This window comes from Propithecus coquereli, unplaced genomic scaffold, assembly GCF_000956105.1.
Source record: "Propithecus coquereli isolate 6110/MARCELLA unplaced genomic scaffold, Pcoq_1.0 Scaffold157, whole genome shotgun sequence".
In the NCBI taxonomy this organism is placed as follows: Eukaryota; Metazoa; Chordata; class Mammalia; order Primates; family Indriidae; genus Propithecus; species Propithecus coquereli.
In genome coordinates this window covers 4,505,231-4,528,908 of record NW_012140191.1, presented here as the reverse complement: position 1 = coordinate 4,528,908, position 23,678 = coordinate 4,505,231, and the positions used below count along the sequence as shown (strand labels likewise).

Genomic DNA, 23,678 nt, shown 5'->3' with positions numbered 1-23,678 from the left:
TGCAAGACACAAGAGGGAGGAAATATGCTTGAAATAGGTGTTGATCATGCCCTCTAACATCACCAATAGATACAATCTCTATTTCTTGAGTGACCACAACATGAAATGTGTCAGCTGAAATAGACAATGTACAAGACAAGGACCCCTTCCTGAAGAAAGAAATCTACTTGAAGGAAAAAGACAAAAGTTAACCATAAAAATTTTAAAGTTCAATACAACAGAAAGCCACCATGGTGAGTTTATCATTAAAAACCAGAGAACAAGTAAAGACATTTGGAAAAGGAGAGAACAATGTTGGCCAGAGTGGTCTGAGAATGACACACAGAGAAAGAGGATTTGAACTAGCTCTTGAAGGGACTACAAAGATTTGGACAGAGTGGGGGGCAGCAGGAAATAGTGAGTACAGACTAGTCCTGCTGATGTGGAAGGTTCAGGAAGGAGAGTAATTAGGATTTGATTGTGAAGGGCCTTAAATGGTAGGTGGCTAAGGAGTCTGAATGTGATCCTACAGAGTAAACAGTGGGGAGTCACTGAAGGTTAAGAGCAGAGAGGAACAACTAAAGTTGTAAACAAAGCATTTAATTATTCATTCACTCAAAGCAAGCATCTGGTGCTTACTGTATGCCAGGAATATTGCTAGATGAGAGAATTACAATGATGGCTGTGACACAGTTCTAACCTGGGCAGGGCTCTCACAACATAGCCGGGAAACAGACACAGAGACAACCCACAATGTTACAAGTCCTCATAGCACAGTTATGTGCAAAGGGCTGACAAGCACAGGCGGGAAGGTTTAAATTTGGAGTGGGAGGAGGGAAGGGCCAGGAAAGGCTTTGCTAAGGAGGAATCATTGAGTTAGACCTTGAAGAAGAAAAACAAGGGCTCGACATGTCAACAAGGACATACTAGGTACCTACAGAAAAGCCTTCAGGAAATATACAACTTATTGGAAAGATCATATTTCTGTGAAATTAAAGAGCACTGAGGTTATATATATCATTCAAATACAGAAAAAAGATCAAATCCTTAAAAGCACCGTATTAAAAAAGAATGTTATTATACACCTATATTTTAGGATTGATTGTAGAGGCAACATTTATTTATCTTCTCAGCTATTATTTCAGATGACTGAAATATCGATAATAAAAATATTAGAATGAGCATAGGTAATACAGAACAAAGTGCAAAACTAGTTAAATAATCTGATGGTATTTTAAACTATGAAAATAAGCATGTTTGACATTCAAGGTAGAAAAGACATTAATATCAAATTATCAATCATGAAGACTTTATTTAGACCAGATTCAATTTCAACAATTTTCTCTGGCAGAAGGCATACGCCAAATTATCATACAAAACAGGGGTGTGGTGGGGATGTGTGAGAAAATGACTTTCAAAAGTTGATTCAGAAATGTCTTTTCTTCTAGGAAAAAAGAGTCCTTGCCTTTAGAAATATCAGATATGTTTGTTGGCTTCAACCCGGCAAATGAATTATTCCAATCACATAGGAGGATGCTGTCTTCATTTTACATCCCCACTTTGCCCGTTAGCATGGTGCACAATAAACTTTTTGCAATAATATTATCTATGATCATGGATAGGTGAAATTCTAAGAGAGCCAACATTAATGACCACATTTTAAAATATAGTATTGTTATAGGAAATTAAATATACCTGCTATCTAAAACAAAACAAAATATAACAGAACCAAGCAAATTCTGAAGTTAAGCCACATAGCAACTTCATGAATTCTACTTAAAATCAATGATGGGGTTTTGCTAAAAATAAGGTAAACTTGTAGGAAGCAATATTTGTAAAACAGTAACAAAAGATAAAAGACTTGATTCTATAGACATGTTTTTGTAATTGATCAAAACTATAAATCTAACTTTTAAAAACTTTTAACTCACCAACACTTCAATAATAATGGCTAAATTACTGAGGTCTCATGTAATTCAGTACATAATTTAGAAAGAAAGCTTTAAAAATCATAATTTAATGCAGAAATTGCATTCCTGGGCATTTTCCCCAGCGAAATGTAAACTTACGGTAACACAGAAACCGGTACGTACATTATTAATAGCAGCTCTATTTGTAATAGCTATGTTAGAAATAACAGGTGAATGGTTAAATAAGCTGTGGTATATTCACATTATGGAATGCTACTCAGTAATAAAACAGAACAGACTATTGACACATGTAGCAACCTGGGATACAGAATAATGCTCAGGGGGAAAAAAAATCCAAAATTACATTCTGTGTGATTCTATTTATATTACATTTTTAAAATGACCAAATTATAGAATTGAAGGACAATTAATGGTTGCCAGGGATTTAGGAGGGGGTCAGGGTAGAAGAGATTGGGAGCATGGCTGTAAAAGAGCAACATGAGAGATACTTGTGGTGCTGGAAATGTTCTGTATCTTGACCATATCAATGGCAATATCATGATTGTGACATTGTACTACAGTTATACAAGGTGTTACCACTGGGGAAAACTAGGTAAAGGGTATGTAAGATCTATATGTATTATTTCTTACAACTGCATGTGAATTCACAATTATTTCATGTAAAAATCAATTTAAAAATTATAATTTACTCAAATTTTATCACAGTGATTACCTGAGGTTGGGAAAGGGACCAGAAAATGTGTAAGAATATTTCTATCTACAGTATAAAACCAAACAAAAGTTTACTGTACCTATTAGGTCAAAACACCCTACAAAATTTCCTGTTTTCTTACTCTTAACATTTATGTAATTTTGGCTGGGTGCAGTGGCTCATGCCTGTAATCCTAGCACTCAGAGAGGCCAAGGCAGGAGGATCGCTGGAGCTCAGGAGTTCAAGACCAGCCTGAGCAAGAGTGAGACCCTACCTCTACTAAAAATACAAAAAATCAGCCTGGCATGGTGGTCCTCCCAGCTACTTTGGAGGCTGAGGTAGGAGGATTGCTTGAGCCCAGGAGTTTGAGGTTGCTATGAGCTAGGCTGACGCCACCGCACTCTAGCTCGGGTGACAGAGACAGTCTCTGTCTCCCCACCAAAAAATTATGTCATTTTATAGTATTATACTAATGATACTCTTAGCATTTTAGTAACATTTCTCCTTTGAAAAACTTCATGTGCTTTAAATTACATCTACTTTTGTCTTGAACTCTTCAGCTGAGTATACAAAGGGTATTACTAATTCCCAAGAGGAAAGGAGATAGAAAGTTTGCTCAATGTCACACTTTCAAAGCCTGGTCAAGTTAATCTTGGTGCTTGATGGCTGTTTATTAATAATTTGAGAAAGAACATTATGAATCTCACTTCATTATGGTTATAATCCAGGCAATATAGGTTAAAATATGAATCGATCTGTTTTAAATCTTCTAATTAATGTCTTTCCTGAGGAATTTGATATAATGAATTAGCTATCTAGCAAGTTGTATGACAAAGGCAATTTTTTTAAAAGGCAAAATGAGGTTTTTCATTGAAACATGCATGATAAATGGTATTGACGGTCTCAGACCAGTTTACAAAGGCGGTTTACAAAAGGACATAGGATGGGTATAAGAAAAGAGAAGATTATCCAAGAGTAATACATGAAGGTGCTGCAAAACTGAAATTCAAAACTCATTCATTCACTTAAGATATCTAGAATCACTATGGATCAAGATTAAGTCATGCAGAAAGACAAAGTCCCTGCTGTTGAGTAGCTTAGAGGAGAAGGAGAACCATTTTCCCATGAAACTGATACACTCCTGTTACACCGTAGGACAGCAGATTAATGGATTTATGTTGCTTCTGTGGAAAATTGTACTCAGAGTTCCGAACAACATTTTGGAAGATTGACACTTGCCAATATACTATCTGAACATTTCAGACTGACACTTTTTATCTGTTGACAATCTGAGGTGGAACTTTAAAAGCTGAGTTGTTTATCACGGGTCTCAAAATAATAGCAATTCTTGTGAAAGTCCAGTTGGATTTTCTGATTCCTTTTTTGGTGTTTTTCTTCTTTAAACTGACTTTGCTGCTTATGCAGTCATTGACAAATTGACAATAAGGGAAAAATTCCCATCAGTGCATCAGTCTGAGAGTCAAGGTAAGATTCAATGAGTCCATTTATTCTAGCAGATGTCAGAAGAGATTTTCATAACCATGAGAAGGAATATTTTCAATAATAAGTTTGGACTTAAAAAGGCACAAAAATTACATAATAAAAGAAAAGCACAAAACACAATAAACTAAAGTACTGCTGGGTGAAAATAAAAGTAAGAACTTAACTAAAATGGCAAGTGGCAAGGCATAAATTATGGCTCCTCCCTAAGGAATATATTTTATTATGATTATTTCATATAGGCTATATGGGAAAGTGTTTTAAGAAATAAAACCAATATAATCAAGTTCATGATTGAAACCTGTTTTAAAATTACTACCTTATCTTTGGTAGTGAGCGCCTTTTCAGATGCAGGTTTTTTCCAAAGAAAGCCAATAACAGTGATTAACGCGTCTATCTAGACTTGGGTCATTTATCAAGTAACAAACACATAAGCAAGTAGTAGTATGAGCTAAAACCTAGTCATTTTACAGCTCATCCTTAATACTTACAGAATAATTTTACATGTTTATTTAGATACCAAGATTTTTAGGACAATCTTCTCCAGCTCATGTGTCTGATCTTTCCCAACCAGATTGTAAAATTTATCATGAATTTCTTAAAGATGGAGACTCCCATTACTAAATTCAACACAGGCTGTAAAAGTCCCTGAGGGAAGTCATCTTTTTGGCCATGAGGCCTAGCACAGAGTCTGATATAAAGCAGAGGACTAATGCAAGTTGGCTGAAATGAACTAAAATTAATCATTTCAAATAAGAAATTTTAGTATTTTTTTAAATAAGAAGTATCCAAAATAGAACACAATACTTCACATGGGGTAGGGCTCCAACAAATATCTAAAGCACAAATTGTCTACAGTCCCTTCACTTGCACCCCTGGTGGTACTCTGGAATAAGAAGTTACCTCTAGCTAGATCCATCAGTCCTTGTTTCCCACTCAATCCAGGGCACATGATCACTTTACTGCAAAGTGGTTATCACTGGTTTTACATGAGCATTTTTGATTCTCGTGAAGGTATGGACACTGAAGAGTCTGTTCAAGTGTTTATGCTGATTGTGACACTGACAATTCATTTAATATTCCATACATTAGTAGTATAATTGATTCTACCCTTTGAAAATAATGTACTTACTGCATTAGCAAAGGGAAACAGTAAACCTCAATATTTTTAAACTACTGTTTTATGGATGTATACAAATTAAAGTTCTATAGGGATTTTTCTCTCCCCTTTTTTGGGGAGACCAGCATCTAAGAGAAACTCTGATTTTTTTTAAAGGGCACAAATCCAAGTAAAAAAATCATTCTTTTGGGCTGGGTGTGGTGGCCCACACCTGTAACCCCAGCGACTTGGGAGGTTCAGGCAGGAAGACTGTTTGAGCCCAAGGCTGCAGTGATCTATGATCACTACACTCCAGCCTGAGTGACAGAGTGAGAATCTGTCTCTTAAAAAAAAAAAAAAAATCATCCTGTTGAAATCCACCACAATTTCTCAACACTGGTAGATTGTCTCTATGTAAAAATAAAAATGTTAGAGTTCAGGTGGGACTGCAAACTAGTACAATCTCTGTGGAAAGCAATATGGAGATACTGCAAAGAGATACAAGTAGATCTACCATTTGATCCAGCAATCCCATTACTGGGCATCTACCCAAAAGAACAAAACACATTCTGTAAAAAAGACACCTGCACTGGAATGTTCATAGCAGCACAATTCACAATTACAAAGATGTGGAAACAACCCAAGTGCCCATCAAATACATGAGTGGATTAATAAAATGTGGTATATGTACACCATGGAGTACTATTCAGCTATAAGAAACAATGGTGATATGGCACCTCTTGTATTTTCCTGGATAGAGCTGGAACCCATTCTACTAAGTGAAGTATCCCAAGAATGGAAAAATAAGCACCACATGTACTCACCAACAAATTGGTTTTAACTGATAAACACCTAAGTACACATATAGGAATAACGTTCATTGGGCATGGGGCAGATGGGAGGAGGGAGGAGGGAATGGGTATATACATACATAATGAGTGCAATGAGCACCATCTGGGGGATGGACACGCTTCAAGCTCTGACTCGAGAGGCGGGGGGAGCAAGGGCAATATACGTAACCTAAACATTTGTATCCCCATAATATGCTGAAATAAAAAAAGTTATAGTTGAATGAAAAGTACCTATATTCTATAATGAGATATGGATCAGTTAATTCCTATGAACATAAAGTATTTATATAAAATATGTTTTCAGAGGAAAAACTGTCAGTAGTTTAATTTCTTTGAGGAAAAATCGAATCATTTGACCAAATGAGAAGTGGGTCTTTCTCATTTCAAGAAGACGAATCCCTTCTAACTACCAGTCTAAACCCCCCTTTGCTTTATCCAACTTCTGAAAAATTTAGTCTCAACCAGAGGTGAAGCCTCCGGTGTGCACAAGGGACTGGTTGTTAACAAATGAGCCCCAGAGAGGGCAGGGCCATGACAAACTGTGAGATGTGCAGCATCGTGAGAGCTCAGTGCTCAGCTCCTGCTAGCTGCTGCCTTGAGGAGACCCAAGGAATCTCACTCCTTGAATACTTCACACCACTATCACACAACAGATATGGAGCCACTGACTCAGCAAGGAAGCGAGTCACGTGTTTGGCTGCAATACTTATATTTTCAGGAGCTGAGAATTTCTGGTACACAACTTTAATTTTCTCCCCTTATCCCAGAGGACAAATTGTAATAAATCCTTGAGAAGACAGTATTTTCTTGCTGAGCAAAAAATCTAACAGCTTGATGTTCTAAGGGTTGTGAAATATAAGTACTAGAAGAACTCTAGAGAGCATCTAGTCCAACTCCCTCATTTTATAGATTAAGAAAACTAAAGCCCAGAGGAGTTAAATGACTTGCTCATGGGACACACACCTGCCTTGTGGCAAAGCCAGGACTAGAACTAGAGCCTCTTGGTATCTATTCAACCACTGTTGGTTTACATCAAGTATCTTCCAAACCTCCTTCCTCTTTTCTAGTCTTTCTTACTTTGGCAGTTTCCTGCCAAGTTCAAATATTCTTTTTTTTTTGAGACAGAGTATTGTTCTGTTGCCTTGGGTACAGTGCAGTGGCAGCATCGTAGCTCACCGAAACCTCAAACTCCCGGGCTCAAGTGACTCTTCTGCCTCAGCCTCCCAAGTAGCTGGGACTCCAGGTGCGCGCCCTGACGCCTGGCTAATTTTTCTATTTTTAGTAGTGATGGGGTCTCGCTCTTGCTCAGACTGGTCTTGAACTCCTGAGCTCAAGCAATCCTCCCACCTTGGTCTCCCAGAGTGCTAGAATTACAGGCATGAGCCACCTCCTTGTCCAGCCTAAATATTCTTCTTCTTCTTTTTTTTTTAAGTGTGATTAATTTCAGACAGAAAGACAGCTTAAAGAGTTAATCTACAAGCTGCATTTTTGGGCAAATGATGTTAAATGAGTAACACTTTCTAACACTTTATTAATGTATTGACTAGCAAAGACATTGTATAAAATGACTACTGTAGAGTTATAAATGCAATAGTTGTACACATATTTAGAAGGTACATTTTGCAAATGTTTCTGTCTCCTGCAATGTAATACCAGTCTTCACTTTCTAAATATAACACTTTATTAAGGTGTGTTTACCAAATCTTCTACACTTGTTGTTTAGTGATGTTTAATGTCTAAGTATTTCCTACCACAAGAAGCTACAACTTCCCTATTTAAAAAGCCCCTTAATTATTTTGCTGGATTCTCTTCCTTACAATGTTTTGCAAACTCTTGTTTTTCTTCAGTAGTTTATTTCCTCCCTCAAATATCCTGTTTAAATCCATAATCATTTTGACTAATCCCAAGAAAGCAAGCCAATAATTTGCCTGGGATATAGCAGATGCTGCAGAAAGCATCATAAAGCACTGCAGTTTAAGTCATTCTTACAAGTATTAAGTATTGGCCCTCAGCCAGGTCCTGTTGTAAGTGCTTTACATGTATTAACTCATTTAATCTTCACAACTATATGAGGTGGGTTCTTTCATCCTTCCATTTCACAGATGAACAAAATGAGATGTAAAGTGATTATATACTTGCTAAGTTATGCAGCTAGCAGTTACAGTGCCAGAACTGAACCTTGACAGTAAGGCTGCCAATCTTGACACCTCATTACCTTATGACACTTCTCATGAGCCTCACTCAGTGTGAAGGTGGAACTTCAAGGACTTTCCCTGGGCTAAACTACCATAATTAATTTTGGGCTGGGGTGGAGGTAGACAGTAAGACCTTGAAAACATACCACCTAGCTAGTGTTTCAAAAGTCTGGGCCAGGCCCCATAAGGCTGCATAATACCCTGATAGCTCCACTTCAAACATGTGTTTTACCTAACTTTCATATACATCACTTTTACCACAAAACCCACACCTATTCTAAACTCAACCTGCAAAACTAGTCACCAGTTTCTATATTTTATGTAAGTGGCCTCAGGCCACTGAAAAGGGGCTTTCTCTGTCTCTCCAAGCAGATGGATGTGGTGATGGTGGTGTCGTAGGGGAGGGAGAGTGAGGGGACCAGATTAGTGAAGAATGGGATATTTGCAGATCACTAAATTTATATTTAATACAGAGAATATCTGTAGAAGTCAAACACACCTCAGATGTTAAAGAAAGAGGGTTATTGGTTCCCCTGGCCCCCTCTTCTCCACTCTTCATTGTGAGTTCTGGACTTTGTGAGGCCTATATTATTCAATATTGGCCCACAGGGATTGGCACCCACCCAATCATCAGACATTATTTGGTTCATAAAAAATGCTTCACAATGACATGACTTAAAATAATTCGGACACTTCCATATTTTAATTTATACATTTTATAGCAATAAAATTTCACAATCTAATGTCTAATGACATTTTATCAGCTGCCATGAATCATTACATATGACTCATAATAAACTATAATGTTATCAAGACTACGAATAATAAAATGATCAGCGATGTAGCCAACATTTATTGGTATATCAAATAAATCTAAAATATGAAAAGAAAAAACAACTTAGGCCAATGACAAATGGAATGTCTGTAACATTTCTATGTTTAAGTGAAGAGCACCATCATGTAGCATCTCCAATTTAGAAATGGAAACACAGCACTGCCAAAATGAAGATAATTTCACTGAATTATTAAAATGACAATGTGAGAAACACCTGAATGTTGTACAACTTCTTGACTGAAACCAGCCAAGTACATGAATTATTGCTCTTGGCAACTTAGGGCCTGGTTCTCTTACCCTGAAAGAACCCTGTTATTTCTTACCACTGGGCATCAAACTGACCTGCTGACTGCTGCCATCACTTCCTAGTAGTATGTGCAGCCTTACATCCATGTATCTTAAAAGTTTTCCTTCCCTTCTCTCTCTGTTTGCAGCTATTTGTAGTTACAGTCTGGCTGTGAAATATTTATTCAATTCTCCAAATATACCTAGCCCACTGGTGTTGTGTTTCAGATTCTTCTTCCCCCTTCAGCACAGGAAGGTCACTACAGAACCATATAACACACTGAGGAGTAATTTTTTCCTAGTACACCGAAGGTATGAAGGCAACTTCCCAAAGTGACATACAATTCCATGGATTTTTATGTCCCAGAATAATCCTATAATAATCTCGACTTTATCTTCCAATTAAGAATGAAGATATGATGGCCATTTCAGAATTAAGCTAGGGAGTTACTTCCTGATTGAAACTGTTGCGGGGGGGACCGGGGGAGGGGAACAACAGATTACAGAACATTCTCAAAATATCTTAATATTTCAAAGGAATCAGGTAAGGGACTAGACTTACCAGATGGTTGGCATCACCCAGGGTATTAAAATTCTTTATTTAAATCAATCGTTGGTTAACAGCATGGAAATTATTCAGTTCAAAAGTTGGCAACAATTGGATTTTTAAAAATTAATTTAAGTGAATTTCAAATTTTTATGTTAAATTTACTTTGCCTATTTGTACAGACCAGAAAAGAAAGAAAACTGCAATTCTGATTTAATATAGACCTAATCCAAATACTCAAGGTCATACAATTGCTAAAGTTTTTATTAAACTGAATTTAGTAGTGGTTTCCTTAAATTCATGTTATGTCAGAACTATTCACAGAATTAGATTTGGTTTATTCAGCTTGCAAATGCAGCAATAACGTATATGATTTTTTTTTTTTCTGGTTAAATACCAGCTGCCTTTACTTTCTTCTTCCCTTCTCTTATACTTTCTACCACTACTTCTGCTCCCCTATTTCCCTCCAAACACAGTATAGGTAAAAATTAAGATAACTGTATACTTAGTTTTCCCAACTTAGACTCTTCAGTGTAATAGATAAGACACCAAATGCAGCATCCTCTCCTTACATAATAATAGGGGGTGGGGAAGGAATGTATTTGGTCAAAACAGAGTTTATGTTATTTTCAATTGTGAAGAATCACCAGTTAAAAAATTTCCTCTCTTCAAATATCTATAACAAATAATGTATTTCTAATTGAAAGTCTACCTTTACTTGTTACAGGCAAAACTATTTGCACAGCTAATCATGTGTATAATATCTATATATTTGAACAAGATTTCCAATTTCTAATGCAGCAGAGAAACAAAATTCGCTTTTATCTTCTAATCCTGACAGCAAATCAAATAAGCACAGAAAACTGTGCTGTAATATGATACTGTTACATAATAAAAGTTTCCCATTGGCACTTACAAGCACCTCCCCCAATATCCTCCACTGTGTTACTGGATATAAATTAAACCTCTAAGTTATAAGATTCATTGATTACGGACATACTTGAAAAACAACGTGGCAACCAAAAGATACAACCTTTATGAGTTCAGAGTATTTTTTCCTAATTTTTCCCCCATTCCTTGGGGTTCTAACGGCTCTCATCTTATACTTTTCAGTGCCCTTGATCCACACAAAGTAGGTGTTGGAAGACAGCTGATTGGCTGGACAGCTGACTTGTTATTTTACTGAACCTGATACAAAATAACCAGGTACAGAGAGGCTAATTGTAAATGCAACCTCAGAAGCAAACTGTGTCAAATAAAAGCACACATATTACGTTCTTCAACATCCAGAAACACTTATTTCAAACATTGGTTGTTTTTATGTTGCCATTTTCCATAACTGTTTCACAGGCACCAGAAATGAAGATACTTCTACAGCAATATATTGCATTGAAAAAGAGAAGCATTCTTCTACTTTCCCTTTTTTAATAAAAGGAATCTAAACCCAATTCTGGAGAAGCATCTTCTGTCAAAATTTTGCTTTCAGTATTAAGGAAAATAAAATTTGACCAAAAACGCATACTAACCATTAGTGATGTGATGCATACCATTCTTTAAAAGTTGTAGGACTGCATTTATGTTTTCTTCAGTCAAACTCAGTAACAAAGAGAAAGAACTGCGACCTCCACTAGTACATTACATCTTCAAATATACATGATTGTGGTGTCCCTGTTACTTCCAATGGTAACTGACACGCCCCGAATTTAACTGTACCAGACAGTTCTATCTGTCCCATCGCTGACCAAACAGTGCTTCTCTGTTTCTATTCATTATGTATTATACGAGGTCTAAACAGCCCAGTATGACGAGGAAAAAAATTACACTTCATATGACAGCAAAGTGATGCATTCAAGATCTCTCTCGCAGTACATTCCCGTCCATGAGCACTAACAGGCATTATTTTTTTTTTTTTGATAGAACTAAAATATGTTGGCTGCAAGCTCATTACTCTAAGAACCTTCGGGGCCCCGGTTTCTGCAGGTTTTCAGAAAACCCTAGTACAAACCAGGCACTATCCAAACCTTGCAAACCAAACTTGCAAAGAGCCTTGTGCAATGATCAGTAACCTTGGCTACACTGTCATCGGCCCCAAATTCACGATCCTGACGACCAATGCAGCAAAAAACCCAGACGAAAGGCTAGCTAGAGAGGAACTACCGCGCTTCCCCTCCACCGCCCTCTCTGCCGCATGGAAAGAAGCGATGGGAGGAGAGGAGTGGAACGAGGCTCACCAGCTCCGAAGATGCTTCGGTGACCTCTGGCTGCACCGCGAGAGGCTGGGCCGGGAAGGCGCTAGTGCAGCCGCGGCGGGCTGTGTGGACTCTGCCCCTGGTGCATTCCTCGCATTCCTGCACAATCTGTCGCCAGCCCAGGAGCTGGCAGCGCGCGTCCCCCCCTGGACACACACACCTGACTACTGCTGCGCCCCGAGCTGGCCACGGCCGCCACGGCGCCTCTACTACCCGCGCTCGCGGTTTGTCGCACTCAGCCAACACGCAGCCAAATCCCGGCCCCGCCGCTCACCCCCTCGCTTCCTCGGTAGGGGTACAGGGGAGAGGGCCGGGCAGCCTCGGCGGCGGGCAGGGTCACTCGATCCGCCAGGGGGGTGCTGCAGCTCCGCTTCAACTCCTAGGAGGGAGAGGAGGAAGCGGCCGCGCAGGAGGGCAGCCGGGAGGCTCGGGGCTGGGGGACTGGGAGGGGTGGAGCGTGAGAATACGCGGCCAGGAAAGAGGGGTGCACTGGACGGAGGGGGGTGGGCAGGACAGGCAGGAGTGCAGGACCGAGGCGGCAAATGCGAGACGGCGCGGGCTGCAGGGGCGCAGGAGGAAGGGAAGAGGACCAGGATGCAGGATCTGGCGCTGGGAGGACGGACAGACGGCCCCGAGGGCTAGGGAAGGAGGGCGCCCCGGGGGTTGGGGGCGCGGGGCGGTGTGCCTGGCGGGCGAGAGCCGGGAAGCAGCCCAGCAGACGTCCAGTGGAGCTCGGCACGCCGCTCAGTTTCAGGGCTGGGGGCTCTGGATCCGAAAAGCCCAACGTGGGGAGGGGTCGTGCGGGGCGTCTACGGGAGACCTGGGGAGAGTAATCGCCGGGAAAAGCAAATGGAGGGTGAAACTTGTGCGCCTGCCGGGGGGAGGGGAGCAGGCAGGCTAGTGCGGGCAGGAACACGAGGCGGGGCAGGAAAGCCGAGGCGGCCGCGAGGCGGTGGGGACGGAGTAACAGGAGGGAAGCGTCCGTGCCCCCAGCGGGCAGGTCCCGGCTCCGGCGCGTGGGGGCGAGGGCCGAGGGTCTCGTAGGCAGGAGTCTCCGCGCCCTCCCGCGAGCCCACACACTTACTTTCCAGCTTAGGCAGCGGCCGTCGTCGCTCCAGGGATCAGGGACATAAGCGCCGAAGGGTCGCCGCTGCGGCACCCGAAAAAATTAAAAAAGTGCCGCGGCCGAGCGGCTGCCCGCCCCTCCCTCCCCCACCCGCCCCCTCCCCCGGAGCTGCTCTCCCACCACCCCCGGCGGCGGCGGTGGCCAACTTGCCCCTCTACCCCTTGCCCATGGTGCCGCCTCCGCGGCCGGCGTCGACGCGGACTCAGCCCCGGAGCCCCCTCTACTGCCCAGAGGCCGCCGCCACCGCCCGCCCAGCCGCCAGCCCGCCTGCCCGGCCAGCCCCGGGCTCCCGGGAACGTCAGCACGCCGCCGTCTCCGGACCTGCTCCCCGCCAGCCCCATTGGTCGGAAGGAGAAGGCTGGCCCTCCCCATTGGCCCGGCCCTCATATTGAACGGGCCAATGGGAACTGCGGTTTCAGGTCGCCATGGAGACCGATGCTGTTAAGAGCGAGAGGGCCTGGAGAAGGTGGGGAGTGAAGATGAAGGGGTCTCTGGTCTCTGGCGCGGGAGGCGGTGGGGGAAAGAAGTGCAGGGGGTGTCCCGAGCGCTGGCTCTGAAATCTGAGGCAGGTTTTGCTTTGCCTTCCTGTCAACCCCAACTGTGCATGGTAGGGTTTGTCCCCGGCGTCAAAGGCAAGAACAGCCGAGCCCCTAGACGGTGAGAGCCCAGGAGTGGGCGTTTCACTTTTCCTGCGTCTGGGCAGCCCCTGAGGCAATGCCCTTTGACCTTTGACTTGTGTGCAGCTTCTGCTTCTCCAGGTGAGTTTGCACCCCGTCCCTTAAATAGCTGCTTCCTCCTGACGTCACTGAGCCTCCTGAATTCTATTTCATACTTATGCTTGTTCTTCCCAACCACTCCCCTTTCGCTGAGGGGGATCTTACCTCAAATTTTTGGGTCCTCAAACTTACAGTAACACTCCTTCCGAAAGGAGACTCAAAAGAGGATTTCCTCTGGATGATACTTTGGTAAGGAAACAAGCTGATAGATAGTACGATAGATGCCAAAGGGTCAACACTCAAGGTATCTGTAAGGTAGTGTGTTCCCTGCTTCCCAAAACAAACCTCTAATCTCCCCATTGACAGACTTTTATTAAACATCCCTATGTGCGCATTCTGCACTATGAGCTTGACAGGTGCGTATTCTTTCCCCTAAGAGTTTACAGGCTGGAGAAGGGTATAGATAACAAAGTCAATCCTTCATGCCTCCTGATGATTTCACAAGATAATAAAGGAAATAGATTACAGTTAATGGATTTTATTTTCTATTTTCCAGATTATATTTAAATTTGATAAGAAATGAACTCAGGGATAGAATCATTACATACAAAAATCTTGAGCTTTAATGAGTTTTCTACTATCATTTAAAGTCACTTTGTGCTAGTTTGTCAATACCAATTATTTTGTCAATAAATTTCATATTTAGATACCAGCTACTAACGTGGAATTTCATGAACATATTAGGCCTTTAAACATGGTATTGCTCTAGCCTATACCACTGATATTCTTATGTTCCTTCTTTTGGTGATTTTGCTGTTTTTATACCAATCTCTTTAGTAAGAAGACTGTGTTTATGTTACTGACCCTCAAATTAGAGTGATGATATTGTGTGAAAAACCTGATAGGGTTTTGGAAATTACAAATATTTGGTTGAGAGAAACAAATTAATGTGTGTGCAAGCTACATATGTCTAACTACTGTTCTGAATTTTAAGTTGGGTAATATACTTTGCTATTGGTTGTTATCTTACTGAAATTGAGGATCACAAAAAGGTAACATAAGAAATATTAATATGGTACCATGATTGGAAAAACATCTTCCCACAATTTGAAGTAAAATTTGAACTTGGTTGACAATCTGTGCAGGGTTGGACTGTGGCACAAAACAGGTGAATATATGAATGTTCCTTTTAAATATTTTCAGAATTGGGAAGGGATTGTCAGAGTCAGAAAGTGCTGTCTCATGCCTTGCCATTATGGAAACAAGCTGCTTTTGACCTCTTCTGGCTTTGTGTGTGTGTGTTTTTCTTTATAGGAGAATAAAAAAAGTAAAATGCAAATTTTTATAAATAAGATTCCTTTTGAATATACTGACAAGATACCAATGATTTGGTTTTTAATTTGAATAACATTGAATGAATGGAAGATGTGTCTAATAGAAAGGAATAAAATGGATATTTCCTTTTTTCTTGCCTTAGGCTAGCATGGAAAGAAAGGAAAAAAAGCTTTTTCTTTTTACTCCAATAATCATTTAAAAATTTTTTTTTCTCATATCACATGTTTGAGCATTTTTATATTGTATATTTCATGTTTGTTATAATTAAAATGTTACTATAATCCATCATAAATAATGTCCCCTGAAATAAGTTGTCACTCAACATTAATTTTTTCTTCCTTGTTATATTTAGTTGAGAGATTTCTTTTGAACTTGCTCCTGCACTACTAAGCATTGCTGGATAAGGTTAAGAAATGACATCATTCCACTAAAAGTTCATGCTATCCAGTCTTAGGTCTGATTCTCTAAATTCCTTTCCTCATCAGGAGGGTGATTATCCCAAATATTATATTTATCCAAGAACATTATCCAGGCCACTTCTCCCAAACCTGTCCTATTTCTGCCCTCCTCAAGCCCCCACTTCACTTGATCTTCCTTCAATCCTGCAAATGATCTTGCCTTATACTTGACTGAGCAATCCACCATGAGGTTCCTCAATTTACCTAAACCGCAGTCTCAATTTTCACATATCTTCACCTTTTTCAGTCCTGACTGAGAAGAGATGTCCACAGTCCTCTTCTAACTCATACTCCACTTGTGCTCCTAAACACAGGCCATCTTCTCTCCACTGGGATTTTGCTCTATTGATCATAATTTTCTCTTAGATTATGTGTTACACCATCTTCTCCGAAGATTTTCCTAAGCTTTCCACGTATCTGACCTTTTGTAAAACCACCTTCCCTCTCCCCTACCTCCATCTCCATCTACTGGCCTTTTCTTTAACCAAGAATCCGTCTAAAGGGAATTTCTTGAGGCTTCTACTTTTTCACTTCTAATGTTTTGGCCCTTTATACAACTGAGATGATTCTGAAGATTGTGGCTCCTTCTTTTCAATGTCCTAGCTATTTTGCCAATTAATTTCTCTCTTACAAAAGTACTCTTTGCTTACAAGTTGTAGTGTAGATTTCCAGTGAAGGAGGGAAACCATTGTCACCCATCCTGAAGATCCACAGGAATGCAAATAGTGTACTTGAGAAGAGGAAAGTTTAAACCACCTTGGGTAAAGTGCTAGGAAGTAAGGCTGGGAAAAGGGGCCTCAGCTCAGGCCGCCTGTAGGGCCTAGGGCAAGGTTAGAAAGACTAAAGAGGTTTGCTGACTCCACCCTCAAGAACAAAAGTAAACAGCAGAAAGTCAAAGAACTTTTCTATTGCCAGCTCAGAAAGAAATCAGCCTGAACCTTTTAAGATTGTGAAAACTTTGTAACTTTCCAATGTTTGTTATGTTTATATTAGCCCATAACGATTAGTAGTAAATTCCTTTAAAAGACATAGCAGAGACAGCAAGGAGTAGAGGAAGCAGGAACAAACACCATCTCTCTTCTAACACTTGGATGTCTACAGAGTAAGTGGGAGCAGTGAAGATAAGAACTCCAAAAAGCACACCAATACTGATAGTCTTTGGGTTTTGTTTTTAAAGAGGAATCTTGAAACAAAGGTAGGTGGCAAATGAGGGAAAGCACAGGAATAAACCAGGACTGAGGAGGGTTGCTAGGTTTTAGTAATAGTTCTCTGGTGGTTTCAGGATTGGCAGTGCCCCACCCCTAGCCCCATTCTCTGTATGAGAAAATCTTCCCCTGCCTTAGAGGCCTAGCCCAACAGTTACCTATAAAGACTTTTCTGAAAGTTTCCTGTCCCTACCCCACTCTGGAGAGGGAGACTTCTGCCTTATTAGGTTATTACACTTAACACTCTACGTCGTATGGTGTAGTTATTTGCATGTGAGCCTTCTCCTTAAGAGGATAGGATCCATGTCATGGTCATGACTGTGTCCCTTCTGGTGCCTTAGATTTCTGAAGTGCCTCCCACGCTAATAAAAGCCAATATTCGTTAGTCCTTTTCTTTAGTCCTTGAGAGAACTTGACTTCCAACAATGAAAAATTGGAATCAGAATGTTGGGAGTTAATTAGAAAAAGATGGGATTAGATGTTTGCTGTGGAAAAGTGAGGTATATGTTGAACAGAGTAGAGGTTTTGCCATTTAGCATCCAAAGAGAGAAAGGCCTCAGATTTTCTCTCTACCAGGTTAGAGGGAGGGGACCTGTGTGACAAGGTCTGGCTGTGTGTGCTTTGGCATGAAGTTATCATGTTCAGATCTGAAGCTATAAAATGTCTGAGGGAAAGCAGTTGAAACTCAGCTTTGCCAAGCAAGTTAAATGAGGGTTACTTAATTTTTTTTTTCCATATGAAACATCTAGGTTGCTCTGTGTCTTGGAATACAGTGGAATCATGACAATTTAACAACTTCATAAAATCAGAACAGCATCAAACATCTGGTATGTGTAATAGACATGTTCCTAGTACCTGAATCCACAGCCCTTGAAAAAAGCAGCCGTGCATGACTCATGACTCTGCATCTGGTATGGCATCAGCCCCTGTGGGTACTTGACTCACATGTAGCCAATCCATTGGCAAACCATTGACCCCTGACCTGTAATGATGCCAATCAGATTCTTTTCCTGGGAATTTGAAATTGAGAGAAGTGAGCCAGAGAGAGCAGCTGCCTTGGTCCTGATGTTTCCTGGGTTCCTACTGAAGGGACCACAATATGCCACTCCAAAATATGCTATTTTGGCATACGGATTACTTAGCGCTGATAGCAGTTGAGAAACAGCAGATGCAGGAAAAGCTGTTTTTCCTTCACCCCCTTTTTTTGTGTGTGTAAAAGCAGGCCATAGGGCAAGTGCTGTGGCTCATGCCTGTAATCCCAGTACTTTGGGAGGCCAAGTCAGGAGGATTGGTTGAAGCTAGGAGTTTGAGATCAATCTAGGCAATGTAGCAAGATTCTGTCTGTACAAAAAAATAAGAAAAATTAGCCAGGCATGGTGGCCTGCACTGGTAGTCCCAAGCTACTTAGGAGGCTGAGGCAGGGGGATCACAGGAGTTTGAGGCTGCAGTGATCTATGATCATGCCACTGTACTCCAGCCTGGATGACAGTGAGAGCCTGTCTCAAAAACAAAACAAAACAAAACAAAACAAAACCCTCCCCAAAACCAAAAACAACAGCAAAAAAAGCAGGCCATAAATTTCCATTTGTAAAGGAGGTGTCTCCCTTCTCCAGTAAGAAGGGAACTACTCCAAGGAGAACTCTCATGCACATAACAAACCTTACTAACCTTTATTTACCATATATTTGCTAGTCACCTTCCCATAACTTAACTCCATCACCCCCAAAGAATCCTCAAACCTTTTCCTTTGTCTAGCCTCTTCTTCACACTTAACCCCCTATGTTAAGATTGCATGTAAGTTCAAAATTCTAACTGCCTCCTTGAGTCATATTTGTGAACCCCTGTGTGTATATATGTAATTAAATCTGTTTCTTCTCTTGTCAATTTGTCTTTTATCAGTTTAATTTGCAGAGATGAACTTAGGAAGATAGAGGAAAAGTGTTTTTCCTCCCCAAATTATTCTACCCATGAAGCTTCATTTTTTTTTATTGTTCCATGGAGACTTCTGTTTCCTATAATCACCTCCACCCAATTCTTTTCCTGGTTTGCCTTTATTCAGTCTCTGTTCCTTGCAATCAAAAGACTTTATTAAAAATTATGCAAATATTTTACAAGAAAAGAAAACATATGTTATGACTTGTACTATGAAGAGTAACAACAGTCTAAAAATTTTCTAATAAGCAAAGAATAGAAAATGAATTACCTATCTAGTACCAAATACTGCTAACCTATGTTGAGTGAAAGAGTATTATTTAGTGTGGTGTCTATACCCTCTACTCTCCCTTGTCAAAACCCTATATTTCTCAATTCTCAGTTCTCCTCCTTTGAAGTTGGAGATAGGAGGAGAACTTTGAGAAAATGAACAATATAATTGCTTTTCTCAGAGTAGAATTATTTTGCTACACCGTTGGTATGGGAAGAAAATACTAGAACTTATATTTATATTATAGATTTATACTAATTTTGGGGAGAACTAAGCTAAAAAATAAAAAGAAAATTTATCAGAGAGATCAGTGGCCACACAATGCAGAAAGAAAAGATTCTAAAGTTTAAGTTCCAGCAATTAAAAAAAAACCTCTTAGTAGGAAAATCAGATGTCATCCAAAATTGCTATAATATTTTATCTATTTTAAAATGCCAAGTTTTTCAACAAAAAATTAGGAGATATGCCAAAACAAAAACAAAAACAAAAAAATCCCACAGGAAAGTGTGACTGAAATTCAGGAAAATAAGCCCTGATACTCTTGGTGGCTCCCAACTAATTCAAAACAGCTACTATAAGTATTTTTAAAAACTTAAAGGAAAAATGACTCATCAAATAGGGACTCTCAATAGAGAAATATAAACTATAAAAAAAAATGAAAAAATTTTAGAGTTGAAAAACGTAATAACCATGATGAATTCACTACATAGCAGATTTGTGATGGCAGAACAGGAATCAGTGAACTTGAAGATAGACCAGTAGGATAGAAAGAAAAAAAGATTGAAGAAAAATGAACAAAGCTGCAGAGACTTGGGACAAATCAGGGACAGTATCAAATCAAAGTATACCTATTTATGAAAGCTGCGAGCCCTAGGAGGAAAAGAGGGTTAGACAGGTATAGAAAAAATATTTAGTATTTGAAGAAGCAATGCCTTAAAACTTCCCAAATCTGATAAAATCTGTAGATCAAGAAACTCAGCAAATCACAAATAGAATAAATATAAAAAGAGCCACAGCTAGATACAACTTAGACTGCTGAAAGACAAAGACAACAAGGAAATTTTGAGGCATCAAGAGAATAACAAATTTTACACAAAGGAACCATAGTAAAGTTAACACATGACTTCTCATTAGAAACAAAGGAAACAGAGGGTAGTAGGAGACATATTCAAAGTGTTGAGAGAAAAAACTGTCAATAAAGAATTCAATATTTAGCAAAACTGTTTTTCAAAAATGAAGATGACACATCATAAATAGACCTATGTTGGAAGTGTGCTAATTACTGACAGAGCCCATCCACAGCCAGCAGCTTTGAGTAAAGCCCAAAGCAAAAGAAGGCTGTCAGACAGATGCAGGGCACCTGGCAAGTCAACACTCTCCATTTGGAAAGCAGCTCTTTACTCAGTGCCAACACTGGGACATCAAATGATCACCACACTATACTGCTATTGTAAAACACTAGATTTGAAGTTCTCCAAAAATAAATCCTGGGAAAATATGACCTCATTATTTTCTTAACTCCAGAACTCTTTGTTTCATAGGGGTAGAAATAAGCATATTAGAGGAGTAGGGGAGAGAAAATAATCATATGCAAGACCTCTTCCTCTACCCTATCCTCCAACCATGGTGCCTGGCCCTTTACATCCTTTGGCCATTGTATTTTGTTTGTTTGTTTGTTTTAAACACATCAGGTAAGCTAACTTTGTCATCACAGAACTTCCACACAGCTGGTTACAGCTTCTGTGCATTTCTGGGGTTGGATCAGGGGAGGAAGTCAACAGTACTTGCTAGTGCATCATCTTGTCAGGAATGAGAAGAACTGCCACATTTTTCTGTAGTTTAGTAAATTTTTTAAATTAGGGAAAAAATGAAGATGACAATAGATGCAGAAAAAGCAATTGAGAAGATCCAACACCCATTCATGATAAAAATTCTCAAAAAACCAGCAGTAGAAGGGAACTTCCTCAATGTGATAAAATCAATCTATGAAAACCGATAGCTGAGAACATATTTATGGTGAAAGACATCATGCTTTCCTTTTAAGACTATAAAGTCTATGGCCATACCACCCAGAACATACCTGATCTGGGCTGATCTCAGAAGCTAAGCAGGGACAAACCTGGTTAGTACTTGGATGGGAAAATAAAATAAGGGTGTCCACTCTCACTTCTTCTATCCAACATTGTACTAGAGGCCTGTGTAATAAGGAAAGAAAGATAAAAATAAATTGAAGGTATATTGATTGGAAAGAAAAAAATTAAAGCAGTCCTTAACAGTCCATTTACAGATGACTCGGTCTTTTATATATATATATATATATATATATATATGTGTGTGTGTATGTAACCCTAAAGAAATAGATACATAGCTACTAGAAATAATAAATGAATTTAACAAGGTCACAAAATACAAGATCAATATATAAAAATCAATTGTATTTTTATATGCTAGGACCTAACAATCTGAAAATGAACTTAAGAAAACAATTCTACTCACAATAACATGAAAAAGAATAAAATATTTAGGAATAAATTTTAGAAAAATAAAGCATATGACCTCTAATCTGTAGATTCAATGTGGTCCCTGTCAAAATCTCAGCAGGCATTTTTGTAGAAATTGATAAGCCAATCTTAAAATGAAAATACACAGGACAGTCTATGGCCATACCACCCTGAACACACCTAGTCTCATCTGATTTTGGAAGCTAAGCAGGGTCAGGCCTGTTTAGTACTTGGATGGCAGCGGAAATACACAGTACTAAGATTACCAAAAATGATTTTGAAAAAGGAACAACAAAGTAAGAATAATTACAATAGTAATTTCAAAACTTACTAATTTCAAAAGCTACAATAATATTAATAGTATATAGTTTGGTGTAATGATAGACACTTAGATTAATGAAATAGAAGGTACAGTGTTTACATTTATGGTCAATTGATTTTCAACAAAGATGCTAATGCAGATCAATGGTGAAAGGAGTGTCTTTTCAAGAAATGCTGCTGGGACAATTGGATATCCATATGCAAAATAATGAACTTAAACTCTTACCTCACACAAGACAGAAAAAAATTGATTCAATATGTATCACAGACCTACATGTAAGAGCTAAAATGCTAAGACTTCTGAAAACAGTAGAAAATCTTTGTGACTTTGTTTTTGGCAAAGATTTCTTAGATATGACTCCAAAATTATGATCCATAAAAGAAATGGATAAATTGGATTTTATCAAAATGATAAATTTTGCTCTTCAAAAGAAACCAGTGAGTTAATGGAAAGACAAATCACAGACTGGGAAAAATTTTCCTAGGTCCTATCTGATAAAGGATTTCTAAATGTCAAAAATAAGAAGCAATTCAATTAAAAATGGGCATAATACTTTAATAGACATTTCACCAAAAAGTATACAAATGATTAATAAGCACATGGAAATATGCTCAACATCATTGATCATTAGCGAAATGCAAATTACAACCATAATATGAGACCACTGCACTACTAGTATTCATAGGGTGGGTAGCAGGCAAAAGATTGATGATACCAAGTGACGACAAGGATGCGAAAAAACTGGAACCCTCATAAATTGCTGACTAGAATGTATAATGGTATAACCAATCTGAAGAATCATTTGTCAATTTCTTAAAAATATAAAGATAGCCAAGTGTGATGGCACGTGTCTGTAGTTCCAGCTACCTGAGAGGCTGAAGTGGGAGGATCACTTGAGCCCAGGAGTTCTGGGCTGTAGTGCACTATGCCAATCAGGTGTCCACACTAAGTTTGGCATCAATATGATGACCTCCTCGGAACAGGGGACCACCAGGTTGCCTTAGGAGGAGTGAACCAGCCCAGTTCTGAAATGGAGCAGATCAAAACTCCTTTGTTGGTCAGTAGTTGGATCATACCCATGAATAGCCACTGTACTCTCCAGCCTGGGCAACGTAGTGAGACCCTGTCTCTTAAAAAAAAAAAATGTATATATATAAACATAAACTTATACCATATGACCCAGCAATTCTACTTCAAAAGAAATAAAAATGTATGTCCACACAAAGACTTTTACGTGAATAATAGCAGTATTGTTAATAATAGCAAACAACTGGAAGTAATCTAAATATGCATCAACTGATGAATGGAAAAAGAAAACGTGGCACAATGAAATACTATTCAGCTATAAAAATAATGAACTACTGATACATAGTACAACATAGATAAACCTCCAAAACATTATGCTAAGAGAAACAGATAAAAGGCCTCATGTTATATGACATCATTTATATGTAACTTCCAAAAAGAGGAAAATACAGAGATAGAAAACAGACCATTGATTACCTTGGACTGGGATGGGAGGATTTAATGCAAGTGGTTATTACTGAATGTTTTCTGCTGATGTAAATGTCCTAAAGCTGGGTGGTGGTGATGGTTGCACAACTCTATACACTTATTAAAAATAATACAGTTATAATTAATGTCTTTTAT

General features: G+C 39.4%; 1 protein-coding gene and 1 long non-coding RNA gene across 2 annotated transcripts in view; one reads left to right on the top strand and one right to left on the bottom strand.

Annotated features, from left to right (window-relative positions):
- PKP4 (plakophilin 4) overlaps positions 1-13,330 on the bottom strand; it is a 227,550-nt gene extending 214,220 nt beyond the window's left edge. The window contains exon 1 of the mRNA XM_012640776.1: positions 13,247-13,330. The gene's annotated coding sequence lies outside the window, so the exon portion shown is untranslated. The remainder of the gene's footprint in view (positions 1-13,246) is intronic.
- A 383-nt stretch (positions 13,331-13,713) lies between these two features.
- LOC105807394 overlaps positions 13,714-23,678 on the top strand; it is a 119,310-nt gene continuing 109,345 nt past the window's right edge. Inside the window, exon 1 of the long non-coding RNA XR_001137327.1 lies at positions 13,714-14,046. This is a non-coding gene — a long non-coding RNA (uncharacterized LOC105807394). The remainder of the gene's footprint in view (positions 14,047-23,678) is intronic.